The sequence below is a fragment of the Dasypus novemcinctus genome, chromosome 31, assembly GCF_030445035.2.
Source record: "Dasypus novemcinctus isolate mDasNov1 chromosome 31, mDasNov1.1.hap2, whole genome shotgun sequence".
Lineage (NCBI taxonomy): Eukaryota > Metazoa > Chordata > Mammalia > Cingulata > Dasypodidae > Dasypus > Dasypus novemcinctus.
This window is the reverse complement of record NC_080703.1, coordinates 14,665,007-14,679,682: the sequence shown is the minus strand read 5'-3', so window position 1 is coordinate 14,679,682 and position 14,676 is coordinate 14,665,007. Positions and strand designations below refer to the sequence as shown.

Below are 14,676 nucleotides of genomic sequence, written 5' to 3'. Positions count from 1 at the left end.
AATTACATTCATTCTCATAAGTGGTCCATTAGGTCGGTTCTGTTTGATCTGTCCTAGAATGGCAAAGTGAGACAGAGAGGCTGTGACTTGTGAAGGCTCCACTGCTAGTCACCATAGAGCTGATACTTCCACTTGGGGCTCCTCACCCAGGGCTGCTAACCAACACACTGACTACTGTTAACTGTGCTCCAAAGAAATTGACTTAGGAAGTAATTTGATCAGTTTTGGTAAGGCCTGAAATAACTTGCAGTGAATTTTGGGGCAGTTCAGTCCTTCAGCAAACCTGTAGTATGGAATTCACCCTCTTTATGACCAATGATCCCAAGGTCAGAGGAACTGCTCCTGGAGCCCTGGAGTTGATCAGATACCAGTGCCCATAATCCCAATATTATGGTGTGAACATTGGTTCAAATAGACTTTGAAATGCTTTTTGCTGTTCTTGCTGCTTTTAAGGCTCTTTTCTTCAGATTTTAATTAATATTTATTTCGGTTGCATCATTTCCTTTTGGCATGTACAAAGCCCCAGGACTTGAATTTGCCTGTAACCTCAGCTAATCAAAACTGCCCTGAAATGCTTTAAACACAAAATCCCATTTGAATGAATGTATTCAAAAGACAATTCCCATTTTCCATGGGGCAGTAAGGCATTCGAGCAGGAGTCAGTGACTTTGTCTGTGCAGGGCCAGGTGGGAACTCTCCTGGCCCTGAGGGCTCTGTCACTATCACTCAACCCCAACATCCTAGACAGAGACAATAGAGAAATGAATGGGTGTGGCTGTGTTCTAATAAAACTTTGTCAAAACAGGCAGGGGCCAGGTCTTAGTTTGCCAACCCTGTCATATAGAAAGGCGTGCTTATGGGTCATTCCTGATTTCCTTCCAAGGGACAGAGCCCCAGTCACTTCCTACCTCGGGGCCCCTATCCGGCCCTTGTTCAGTCAGCCATGGAAGGCTGCCAAATTCAGACCGCCAAATTCAGGAAGGAGAAACTGAGTCTTCAGGCTCACTCTGCCCTTCTCCCTCTTGGGCCTGGCCCACAGGGGGCAGGGGTTCTGCTCTGCTTTCCACCACATTCGAGCTTCTGAAGCCACAAGCCCCACTGTGCAGTCCTCAGTGGTACCTTCCATCAGTAGCACCCCATCGAGGAGCAGTCTACAGGCCACCTTAGGGTGCTATGGAAAGAGACTCCTCAAAGGAACAAACAAAACGGTGTAGCGTGAACTCTCTTTGTTATTCTGAGAATCCAGATGAATTTTATATTCTCTCGATAAAGAAGCATTGAACAACTTCATACACCAAGATCCTGGCTTTTTGACTATTAGCTCATGATGGCCATCAACTCACTGGCAGTGTCATAGGTACCGTAGACTCAAAATGTAAACCCCACTTAATAAGTGAAACTATTTACAGTTGTTCAAAACCTATTGCTGACAGGAAGAAAACAGATGAGGTGTATGTTGGCAGAAGGTTGGGAACCCTTCTGTTCCACCCCCCTCCTGTTTTAATGGCCAGCAGAGTCAGGTACCTTGTCAGATGGCCCCGGAAATCCCCTTCCTCAATCCAGTCCTTCCACACGCTAGAAGCCAGGCAGAGGGGTACCTCAGATGCAAGAGACATCCCGGGGGGCAGGCTGAGGGCCATGGTTGCGTCAACTGGAAAGTACGCTTCTGTGTGTGAAGTGAAGCTCATGAGACTCAATAGGCCTCCCACCAGTACTCCAGCGAGAGTTGACCTGAACTGGGGACTTACCTGGACACCACTAATTGTGGGTGGCTAGGAGAAGAGGAAGGAGGCATTTTGTGGGATTATTTTATACACCATTAACTTCCTTTCCAAGGGAATCTGCGTTCCACGTTATGGGTTGAGCTGTGTACCCCAAAAAGATACCCTGAAGTCCTAATCCCAGGTACCTGGGAACACAAACTTTTTGCAAAAGCGTTATTGCAAGCAGAATCATTTAAACTGAATTAGGCCGACAGCAGTGGGTGGACCCTTAGTCCAGGATGGCTTGTGTCTTTAGAAGGGGGGTGTGGGCACAGACAGAAGGGGAGGGTGCCATGGGAAGAGAGACAGAGCAGGCCATAGGGTGACTGAGGAGACACGGAAAACCCAAGGCTTGCTGGCCAAGGGAGAGGCGCCCCAGGGGCCAGGACTGACCTACCAGCACGGCCCATGCAGCTGTGGCTTCAGCCTGCAGGGCTGAGAGAGCAGTTCCTGGTGTTTTTTAGCCACCTAGTTCATGGCACTTGTGACAGCAGCCTGAGAAAAGTGAGGTGTCCCTCTTCTGGCAGTCCCATTCCTCCAGGAGGGCTGAGGGATAGTCCAGGTGCCCAGGTGTCCACCAGGCTGAGGGTCCCCAAGGAAGGCTTTTATCTAATCAGATGCTCTGTGGAACGCCCTGGGGACTGACAGAAACAATGTTGAAAAGAAAGTAATGCGTGACCTGGACAACTCTGGACACCCTTCTCTTCCTTCCTTCCGCCCTCTCTTGGGGCCTTCAGCTGCTCAGACCCTCCAGCTCTTCCCACCACGCACACCTTCCCAGAGGGGCCAGGCCAGATGGTGCAGATGTATTTCTGGTTCTCCTTGGTGGGTGGGAAGGCTGCCAGAGAGTTCCCGGGGCCCAGGACCGTCCATTTGTCTGGCTGCTTATTCACGGCCTTGGGAACCACCGCACATACTGCTCAGGGGGCCGCACCCCACACACTGGATACCCTCGAGGCCCCCGTTCTAGACTGTCTGTGCGCCCTTGGATGGCCGCGAGGCCCCTCCAGCTCCGGGGCGGGGTCGGGGGGGGGTGGTCTGTGTCTCGCAGTACTAAAAGCTCTGCTCTTTCTGGTCCAGGCACCCATCTCACCGACCCCACCGAGAGCAGCACCTGCCCCCTCCACCCCAGGGCGCCCCATCCAGTCTTCCGAGTCTTCCTCCCTGGTGAATATTCCCTCCTCCCTCCCCCGCACCCCCCCCCGCCACTCGACCTTCCCGGTAGCCCTTTCCCACTATGATATCCCGCTCCCACCCCCACAGAGCATCCCCCACCCTGCCCGGGCCCCACCCCCAAGCCCTGCCTGGCCCCCAGACCCCTTCCACGCGGTGCCGCTGGGTCTCCAGTCCCCGCTCCGGGTGGCAGAACCCCGCCCCAGCCCCTCCCTGGCAGGGGACACCTGCCCCCAGCCCCGCCTCACCCCAGCCGCGCGGTGCCGCCCCTCCCGCCTCACCCGGGCCTGGCGGGAGAAGTAGCTGCGCTCCTTGGGGTCCAGGCACCGTGGCGGGAAGTAGCTGAAGGCGGACAGCGCCCGAGATGGGCGGCGGCCGGGGCTTGCCCCGCAGCGTGGCGGCGGTGATCTCCTCCTTGTGCTCCAGGCCGCCCGCGTCCACCTTTTCCGCCGAGGCCAGATCGGTCCCACCCCGCCAGGGGCCCCGCCCGAGTCCGCCTCCTGGCTGCCCGGAGCCCGCGTTCCGCAGTTGCCGGGAAACCGCAGCCTCGCGTCACAAAGCTGGGCGGGGGGCGCAGGGCTGGGGTGCAGGGCCAGGGGCGCAGGGCGGAGGGCGCTGCCGGGAAGGGAATCGGACCGTGCCCTCCTGTCCCCTTGCGTGAACCTGGAGCGCCCACTTGGGACGCGAGGAGCCATCTGCTGGACTGGCGGCCTGTGCTGGCTTGCCCTTGCCCTTGCCCTTGCGCTCCCGGAAGGTTCCAAGCGGGCTGTCCAGGAGAAGTGCAGGCCACCCCAGCGCGGCATCTGAAACCCTCCAGGAGCTGCGGAACAGTAGTGGAAGGCACAGGTGGAATTCATTGCCTTCTTATATTAACTCTGTATCCACAGCAGCATCGTGTCAATGTACAACGAGTTAGTTTTCAGCGCCTCCGTCAGCACGAGGGGCCACCGCTCACGGTACTGGCAGGTGCGGGTGTGCAGCGGCATGAATCCAATCCAGCCAAGTGGTATCTGGCAAAACTGAGCTGTTCCGCAGCGCTCTGCTGTTTCTTGAGTCAGATGCTGGTTCAAGAGGCGCGTTCCTTTTGTCGAAAATTCACTTAATTCTAAAGCCTCGAATGTGTGTGTGTAGCAGTAAAAAGGAAAAGGGGAACTAAACAGGCCTTGGGAATACTTTAACCAGGGCGGCTCTAGGAAGGCTGGCTTGAAACATAAATGATAATGAGGAGCCAGACTTGTGAAATCTGGGGAACAGTCGGTCATTCCAGGAAGAGGGAAGAGCATCTGTGGTGACCCTGAGGCCGAGCCCATTGATGTGCAGGTGGCAGAACGGGAGGACAAGGGCTGTGCAACTTTCAGAAGGGGAAGGCAGCAGGGAGTGCAGGTGGACAGGCAGGCAGGGGAGGGGTTGCTCTCAGGCCCGGACCAACGAGCCCCCTCTCGTTGCTTCTTGCCTGCAGGTCGTTGACTCAGGCAGAGGTTTTTCAGTACCATGTCCTTGATGCTAATTAACAAAAACAATAACCACACGTTTACAGTGGCACCCCTACAAGTAGAGCACCCTAGAAGTATGACACCCCTAGAAGTACAGCACACCTAGCAGTAGGGAACCCTAGAATTATGGCACCCCTAGAAGTATGACCCAGCAAGCCAGTCTGTGCTCATCCTACACCTCCTTACACATGGACACAACCATTCTAAGGCCCACAGGATGGAGGAATAGATAATGGATTGGAGTGGACTTAACGATATTCTATTCATGAACTATTGTGATTAGTAATAGAAGAAAATGTGGCATTGGTGTGGAGAAAGTGGCCATGGTGGCTTGGAGTTGTCCTGGGTGTTGCTGCAGGGACAGTTACTGGATATTGTATGTCTTCCCATGGCCCACTGGGTGGACTGTAGGAGAGTGTGGGCTATGGTGTGGACCATTGGCCGTGAGGTGCAGTGGTGCTCAGAGATGTATTCACCAAATGCAATGAATGTCTCATGATGATGGAGGAGGTTGTTGTTATGGGGAGAGGAGTGGGGTGAGCGGGGTGGGGGGTATAGGGTGGGGCAGGGAGGGGCAAGAGAGCTCACAGAAGGCAGAAGTGACACTGGGCTTGACTCGGTAGTGAATAGGGACTGTGGATAGGTTTCTGAGGCATAGCATGATCCAGAATGGGGCTCAGGCCCAAAGCCATGAACTGCTCTAAGAACTGTAAGTGAGACCACTTCACAGGTTTCCAAGAGATGTGAGAATCCTTTTGGCCTGGCCCCCAGGTGAGCGGCAATTCACTTGGGTATATGAACGCATCCGAATCAATTGCAGCTCTCTCCTGGTCAATCTTTCATTTGCTTTTATTTGTCCCATTCCTTCTCTGCAAAGAAGCATAAAATTTAAAAGTGAACTTGGAGCTCTAGAACTCATAGAGTTTCAATAACCTATGCTAAAGTTTAAAAAACCTTAAAAATTAAAGATAAACAGATCTAAAAAGTTACAGCATGATGGGGTCATGCGATGGTTAATCACCGTCCAGTTGGTGCTGAGTCATTGGATGATGCAAGCCCTGGCCTGCCAGTGTGAGGGCATTCTGTAGGTGGCTTTAGACCATTAGGCAGTTGGTTGCAGCTATGGCTGATTATATCCACAAACAAGGGGGACTGCCTTCAGCAAGGAGGGGAGTCCCATTACCCCAGCAGCTGGAGGTCTTAAAGCAACACCGAGGCTCTCAGCAGTCACACACACATAAGAATGGAAGCTCCTTGAGGGCAAAGTCACAGCTATCTTACTCAGGTACTCCCAGAGCCCAGAACAATGCCTAGCACATAATAAGAGCTCAATAAATATTTGTTGGTTAAATAAGAGGGATATTTAAAGAAGTATCAAATATGATTCCTGTCCTCAAAGACACAATCAATACTAGAAGTACACAACAAACCAGAGGAGTGTGTGTGAAGAAAATCAGCATTCCAGCCCTCAGAGGAGGTCAGGGTTTTAGGTTGTGGGGAAAGAAGAGACCTGAGTGGGGTGCTGCTGAGTGGACAGAATTTAGTCACGGGGAGATGCTGTCTGGAGGGAGAGGGGGCACCTGGGCAAAGGAGCAAGGTGAGAGAGAATGGAGTGAGTTAGGTGGGAGGGAAGAGACCACCAGCTTGGAGCCAGGCAACAAGGTGCAGCCTCAGGGGGTCCCAAAAGTCAGAGCAGAGGAGGTTCTACTGTATCCTGTGAGCAGGAAAGAAAAAAGGTTTCTGATCACAGGCTGGCATGCTGAGGGTTTTCAGAAGTTTAATCTGGGATGTGCAAGATGAACTGGACAAGAGTAAGCCAGAGAGGAACCCAGGGAGCAGACTAGCACCAATACCTTAGAGAACTTGGGAAACTCATCTACATTCTAGTCACTCATCATCATAATGCCTTATTAAGTAACTTACAAAGGAAACAATAAGGTCTTAGGTATTAGGGAGTGATGAAGATTATGGTTTTAGTGAGTCTTCTTGTCTATTCTTACACTTACATCAGGAGGAAATTAAAACAGATATTCCAATAATTTAATAAGATTCTCAGTCCACTGGGCTAGCAGACTACTTAGGACCCTGGATAAAGCAAGTATGAATTAGGGATTACTTTGGGGGGTGGAGGGAATGGACCCATACCTGGACAACTTGATAACCAAATAAATGTAGTTGCCGTTGTTTAATAGCCTCTTTTCCTAGTAAATTTTTGCTGTTAAAACAAACTCTTTTGGGGCCATTGATGCATAGTGCTACTCTGAAAAAAAAATCAAAGAGAAATGAACTTAGTTTTTATAACCATCCAAAATATTATTTTTCTGGCCAAAGTTTACTCAAGATTTGGCTTTTCCTAATGGCCAGTACTCTCACATGAATCATGAATGTGTTACTCTTTAGTCTACTGAAAAAGTACTTGGCTTAATTAATGATCCTGTTTATAAAATATTACAAGGAATTTCCAAAAAACATATCCTGAAATGTACTTTTAATTTCTGGAATCATCTATTTTTCTCACCTTTTTAAGAAAATGATCCTTTTCTATTCACCTCAACAGGCCTTGTAACATAAAAACAACAGCAGTTTCTTTACCTTTGGGCCCATCTTCATCAACTGTAAAAGGTAATATAAATCCTTCTTTATCTAATTTAATTTCAATATCTAGTGAGAGAAGGAAAAAGGTCTTCATGTGATACCCTCACAAACGTTATCTTCCTTTACTTCTTTGTTCTATTTTGATTTATTCCAAACTGTATTTATCAATAGGACAGAAGGCTGCAAAGAAATGACCACAACCAAATGAGGGTGAGGATGTTCACTCACTCAGCTTCAAGAACAAGCCTGTCAGCCTGAAATTAAGGAGGCTTCCTGGGCTAAAGCAAGGAGTAGGTCCTCAAATTAACAGGGGAGCAGTAGGAACCACATACTTCCTCCTTCTCCTTACAAATGGCAGCACACTTTGAATTCTGACAGTGAAGAAAATGTCCTAAGTTCAGCAAAATTAGACAACTAAGCAGCTCAACACATCCATCTCTTCCAGTGCCTCCTGACAGCTAATGCAGCCCATATCTGTGGCACGCCACAACTGCAACATCTGGCCAAGGGGCATAGCTAGAATTCCCTTCCCAGCCCTCTGGTGTATGCCATTCCTTCTGTAGAAAGAGCCATGAGACAGGTGAGGTGGAACATGTGACCATTTGAAACCTATTAGAGATGGTTCTCTTTGAGATGACTTTTTATTTTTAATTTATTTAATTCCCCTCCCCTCCCCCGGTTGTTTTTTCTCTGTGTCCATTTGCTGCATCTTGTTTCTTTGTCAGCTTCTGTTGTCAGCGGCACGGGAAGTGTGGGCGGTGCCATTCCTCGGCAGGCTGCTCCCTCCTTCGCACTGGGTGGCTCTCCTTATGGGCGCACTCCTTGCGCGTGGGGCTCCCCCACGCGGGGGACACCCTTGCGTGGCACGGCACTCCTTGCGTGCATCAGCACTGCGCATGGGCCAGCTCCACATGGGTCAAGGAGGCCCGGGGCTTGAACTGCGGACCTCCCATGTGGTAGACGGACGCCCTAACCACTGGGCCAAAGTCCGTTTCCCAAGATGACTTTTTAATTGATGAAAGGAAGGACTTGGACTCAAAGTCAGCATAGTCCAGCAGCTATTTCTGGGAGGATTTGTGTGCTTATATCTGTGCTAATGTGGTAGCCACCAGCTATGGGAGGCTTTGGAACACTTGAAATGTGATATATGATTAGGGAAATGAATTATATACTTTACTTATGTTTAATTTAAATTTAAGTAGCCATCTGCACTAGTGGCTACTATACTGGACAGTGCAGGCCTAGACTATAAGAGCGGCTAAACAGACATGAGCACTTACTGTGTTATTCCCTCATGTATTCCTTCTTACCATAGGTGTTTGAGGTCAAATTTTACAGATGAGGAAGCAAACCAAAAAAAGTTAAAAAGGGTAAATACTCTGTGCAAAGGCATTCTGCTAATCTGTGGCAAGCTGGATTCAAATATAGTCTATATACTATATTCTACCATCTACACTCTAGAGCCATATGCAGGGCAGGGAAGATTCCATTTTGCATTCTGTGGCTACTAAGCTCCACCTGTCTCCCAAAGAGATAACAACCCACAAGGTTCTGTAAATAAATCCCCTGGTACTTACCTATTGTATACCAATAGGGTATTAACATTTTGGAAGCAAAGTAGGATCTTGCACCTAAAAGGTCGATCAATTCAATTACCTCAGATTTATGAGAGTGAAAATCCACAGGGGTCTCCAGGGAATGGTATGGAGTAAAAAAAGGTTTCATTTGATATTTAGGAAGGAGTTTGGGATTCTAAAAATCATATATTCAAGCATGAGAGAGAAAAATAAGGTACAAAACCAGAGAATAAAGTGAAGGTAGTGAGTTACCTATGTATAAACGTTTGATACAAAATTCCTTTAACAAATGGTATTTTTCTAGGACTTAGGACTGATATCTTTCTTAACACAGCAATGAAAAATATTCTTGTTATAGTTAAAATCTAATAGCTCAAAATATCTTTAAAATGTGTTTTGAAAGTAGTCACTGTAAAAAAGAACAATAGACATCATGACAATGCTGTCAAATTCAAGAAACATCTCTGAAACTCTCAGAATTGCTTTAAGGACCTGAAGGACACTCAGTTAATAATTTTAATCCAAGAAGAAATGATAAAACTGACATCTCAATTCAATAAATAAAGGATTGCAATGAAACAACTAGTGCTGGAAAATTGCCTATCTGTCTAGTAAAGAAGAGTTAAACTCCTACCAAACATCAGACTATGGGTATATATCCTTTTACTGAGTTTTGCTTTATTCCATTTTGCAGATATTGTGGGGTTTTTTTTTCTAAATAAACTGAGGGTTTGTGGCAATCCTGTGTCAAGCAAGTCTATCAGTTCCAGTTTTCCAACAATGTGTACTCACTTCATCTGTGTCACATTTTAATTGAGGTATATACATTTAAAAATAAAAATAATGCTTTTGCATACTTAAAAGACTGTAGCATACATGCACTGGGAAACCAAAACATGCATGTAACTCACTTTATTATGGTGGTCTGGAACTGAACCTGCCAAATCTCTGAGGTATACCTATATAATAAATCACAGGTGGATTAAAGATCCAATGGGGAAAAATTAGTAAAATACTTGCACTAACATATATTTTGTGAAATAATCTTATGCATGATGGGAACATCAGGAACCATTAAAAGACAGGTAGATTTGGTCACACAAAACTTAAAAACACAACACAATAGAAAGATGAATTAGGGAGCAGGAAGGCAATTCCTAGGAAATACAAATGGCCAATAAGCATATGACAAAATGTTCAACTTCATTATTGCTCACTCAAATGCAATTTAAATACATGAGAAGTCACCCTTTTCCACTGAACTGAGTGGCAAAAGCTAACAGAACAAAAATACTGTGCAGTGGCAGTGGGGGTGACACAGCCACCTTCACTCTCTGCTGGAGAGGTGTGACATCTACCATTCAGAGTCACTATTTATTGACATTACACCAGTGGTCCCACTCTTAACATTCTAGTCTGCAGCTTAAAGGAACATGGGCCCCAGTAGAATGACATGCAAGAGTGTTTACTCTAGCACTGCGGATAGATGCCAAAGGTGGAAAGAACCTGAAAGATCATAAGCTGGGGAACTAGTAAGTCCCATAAAATACTGCACCACTTTGAGAAAGAACGTATTTGATCCACACACATTGGCCTTGAGGAAGGTCTATGTATACTGGACATAATGGTAAATTGTATGATATACTGGACATAAAGAGAAAAGAAAATTGGTTTATATATTTGTGTACATTTGGCGTAGAAAGCACAGTTACAAATTTGTTATTGCAGGGAAGGGAGGTGGTTGGGGTTAACTAATTTTAGTGTTTATCTTTATAAGCCTTGGCATTGTTAAATTTTTTTAAAAGAGTAATGAATTTCCTTATATTTACTTTATGCCAAGAATATGATCCTGAGTCAAGTCTGAAGGACAAAGCAGAAGGTGATGAAGTCTGGTGAGACTATTTCCAATCACACAAAAAAAGGTGTGCTGTGAAATTTATGAGAGTGAATCTTTATAGCACAGATACCACCTAAACTAAAGTCTACCAGAGAAGAGTGAAATTTCTGACTTGGTTTAAAAATGCACTCAGAAATAATTATTATTTGTAGAGTTCAGAGATTCAGACTTCTTTTTTTTTTTTTAAAGATTTATTTTTATTCATTTAATTCCCCTCCCCTCCCCCGGTTGTCTGTTTTCTGTGTCTTTTTGCTGCCTCTTGTTTCTCTGTCCGCTTCTGGTGTCTTCAGCGGCATGGGAAGTGTGGGCGTCGCCATTCCTCGGCAGGCTGCTCCCTCCTTGGCGCTGGGCAGCTCTCCTTATGGGTGCACTCCTTGCGCGTGGGGCTCCCCTACGCGGGGGACACCCCTGTGTGGCACGGCACTCCTTGTGCGCATCAGCACTGCGTGTGGGCCAGCTAAACACGGGTCAAGGAGGCCCGGGTTTGAACCACGGACCTCCCATGTGGTAGACGGACGCCCCAACCACTGGGCCAAAGTCCGTTTCCCCAGACTTCTTAATCAAATGGCTATTGTGCATGCTAAACCCTTTAAAACCCTTGAAGTGAATCAAGGAATACTAAGACTCATACTGTCAACACTTGAAACCGTCTAGAAATCTCATACAGCAGGAACTGGTCCTATAGGACAAGACAGAAATGGGGTCAATTTATCAAAGAGAAGGCCAGCTGTTCCACCTAGCTCCAAGTAAATGAAAGTTTTCCCTTTTAATAAAGTTATGGAGACAGGTCAAAAGAGAAGGGCCTTAGTTTTCAGAAGGGGCACAAGAAAACTGTTCTCCCTCAGTGAAATAATGCCATACACTTTTTGTTTTTACCTTATAGAAAGGATATTCTAGGACTGAGGATAAGTACAATTGTGTCAGTCGTGCTAGCCTCAGTCTGTCCAGACATGATTCTTCACCTGAAATGAAAAGCATCCCAATCAGTTATGCTTCAATTTTCCTACATGTAATGAAAAAAATCATGAACATCCAGCACGAATTAATTCATTCCAGAAGTGTGATGGATTTTTAAGTAACACTAGAAAATGAACTTGTTAGAATTATGCCCTCATGCTTGCTTAACCAGTGACATCTTATTTTGACTTCTACAAACCCAAGCTCCTAACTTCTGCCCCTTGTTGGGATTCAGGCAGTTACAGCAGCAGACCTCTGCTAATGGGAGCATCTCGATGATCCCCCACAGGAGCATGAATGGCCTGTTGAGGTGCTGATGTCTTCCACCTATAGGAAGCATATCCACCAGCCCATCAAGCCACTGAACCACCACCATGGCAGCACCAATCACATGAGGGCTGACTTCTACAGGAAGAAGGACATCCCCAGCATCAAGGCTCCCAGCTTTGGGTACTTTTCTCCAGCCTGAGGGTCACCCCAGCCCCCAAAGGCCCAGGGGCTCCTTTCATGGGGGAGGAGGGATACCTGGGGCCTTACATCCTCATTGTGCTGACATCTAGAAACCACAGAGATTCCCCCATCTGGCCTTATGGTGGGGACAATGAAAGACAAGCAGCTTCCCTAAGGGGCCTTGGTCAAGAGCCTGGCAGACACCTTTAGGATTTAGGCACATCCAGCAGGTGGATTTTTATATTAGACTATTTCAGATTAAGTGATGCTGGTGACTCATTCACTGCGGGCACCTTCAAACCTTACAAATATCCCCCCACCTTAAGTGACTGGGATTTTTGTTCATGGGTTCTCTGCATTTGTATTTGGGGAGGGGTGTGCAGTTATTTTCCTAATAGTCTCAGAAGCCACTACTGCCTGATATTATCTCTAGTGTACATAAAACAATGCTTGCATTTTACTTTCTTTAAGAGGAAATATCAGGAAAGTTACATGTTAGCACAGTTGAACTCTAGACATACTGCAATGCACTTTCTCCCCAGTGATCTGAACTGCAAATAATGGAATTTTGTTAACTCAAGGACAAAAATCCCTAGGAAGGATGGATGGCCCTGGAGGCCAGCATTTTCTGTTGTCACCCTGTAAGTGAGAAGCAGCTGAGGTCATGAGGAATGCATGGGACTTGGCATTCACCAGGGTTGGGTAAAATTCTGGCTCCTCCATTTCTAGCTCTGAGGACTAGTGTAAGTCATGTCCTGTTTGAGCCTACATTCCCCCATCTTTACAGTGGGGGATGCTAACCTCGTCTGTCTGAGTCTGGCAGGTCGACTGTAACACATACCATAGGCAGCAGGAATTCAGTATCTCAGGGTTTGGAGGCTAGACATCAAATCAAGGGATTAGCAGCCACACAGTCCTGCAGGGGGGCATCCTGCTGGTGGCTCAGCCTCTGCTCATCACATGGTCATCTGAATCCTGTGGTCTCCACTTCTGCACAGGGGTCCATCTGCCTAGATCCTCTCCTTGTGAGGTCTCCAGTCCTGTAGGATGAAGGCCGTCCTGTCTCAATTTGGTTTCATCTTAAAAGGATCTTTGAGATTCTTCTAAATAGCTCCCACCCACAGCACCAGGGACCAGGATTTGAATGTGTCTTGGGGAATATGAGTCAGTCCCCATCACTAAGTCTGTGAGGGGCTTGGTGAGCTCTCAGAGTTGATCATAAAACAGGTGGCCCTGTGGTACACCCCCTGCTCATCAATCATGGTGATGATCCTCAACTTTGGGTGGTTTTTATTTTTTATTTTTATTTTTTTTAATTTTTAATTATTTATTTATTATTTTTTTAAATTACATTAAAAAAAATGAGGTCCCATTCAACCCCACGGCCCCCACCCCCCACTCCTCCCACTCCCCCCACAGCAACACTCTCTCCCATCATCATGACACATCCATTGCACCTGGTAAGTTCATCTCTGAGCATCACTGCACCCCATAGTCAATGGTCCACATCATAGCCCAGACTCTCTCACGTTCCATCCAGTGGGCCCTGGGGGGATCTACAGTGTCCCGTAATTGTCCGTGAAGCACTATCCAGGACAACTCCATGTCCTGAAAACACCTCCACATCTCATCTCTTCCTCCCATTCCCCAAACCCAGCAGCCCCCATGGCTACCGTTCCCACGCCCATTCCACATTTTCTCTGTGGACATTGGATTGGTTGTGTCCGTTGCACACCTATATCAAGTGAGGGCTTAGATTCCACATGGGTACTGGATGCACTCCTCCCACTTCTAGTTGTAGACACTCTAGGCTCCATGTTGTGGTGGTTGACCTTCTTCAACTCCATGTTAGCTGAGTGGAGTAAGTCCAATAAATCAAAGTGTAGAAGCTGAAGTCTGTTGAGGCTCTGGGCCTGGGTGTCATATTATCAGTCCAGAGATTCAAATCCCCTACATATATCTTAAACCCAGCACCAACTACAATTCCAATAAAGTAGCATGCAAATCTTGTGAAAAGAGATCCCCTCTGAGTCCAATTCCATCACGCAGAAACACCAGCTCCAAAGAAGGGCCATCTGTCATGGCAGTGAACCCCTTCTGCCATGACCATAGAACCCGTGGGTCTCTTTATCCCTCAAAAGAACCAATACCTGGGGTTGTATCTACCTTATCTGTCTCTTAGACTCTGTTCAGTTGTACATAGGGGTATTCCTTCTGACAACCTCCAGACTCTTTTTTAGAGACTCACAGCCTTATAATCTCATTTCTCCTTTCCATTTCCCCCTTACATTAGGTCAAACCGCTTCCCGAAGTCATGTTATTATATGTAGACAGGTATATTCTGCTGTTCCGCATTGAATCTTTAATTCAAGGTCATTTTCTAGTTGCTTCTTCAGCTGGTATGTGGTAGTGATCCCTTGGTGCCAGGGAGGCTCATCCCCGGGTGTCGTGTCAACTTTGGGTGGTTTTTAAAGCAGTCTCTTTTAACCTCACTTGGAAATGTTTACTGTGGATAAAATTTGAAAAATTGTTCGAGTGTTAAGATACCATCTATATTTTTAATGATGTGATCCCTTGGAAGAGATAATCCCTCATCTTTTGTGATTAAATTCTCCAGTTTAGTGGTTGATGGATAGGTGATTTAGTTGATTTCAACCCCGATTCCTCAATCATTGGTTTTATTGTTTTGAAGACCAGGTCATTCTCAAAGGACCCATGACATTGAATGACTGGTAATTTCAAGGCTGAGTGACTTCTAAATATGTCTTTAT

General features: G+C 46.8%; 1 long non-coding RNA gene across 1 annotated transcript; it reads left to right on the top strand.

Moving 5' to 3' along the window:
* The first annotated feature begins 3,636 nt into the window (after nt 1-3,636).
* On the top strand, nt 3,637-7,656 carry LOC131277080 (uncharacterized). The gene is made up of 3 exons (XR_009184279.1): nt 3,637-3,782; nt 6,987-7,051; nt 7,196-7,656. It is a non-coding gene; the product is annotated as an uncharacterized lncRNA (long non-coding RNA).
* The last annotated feature ends 7,020 nt before the right edge of the window (nt 7,657-14,676 follow it).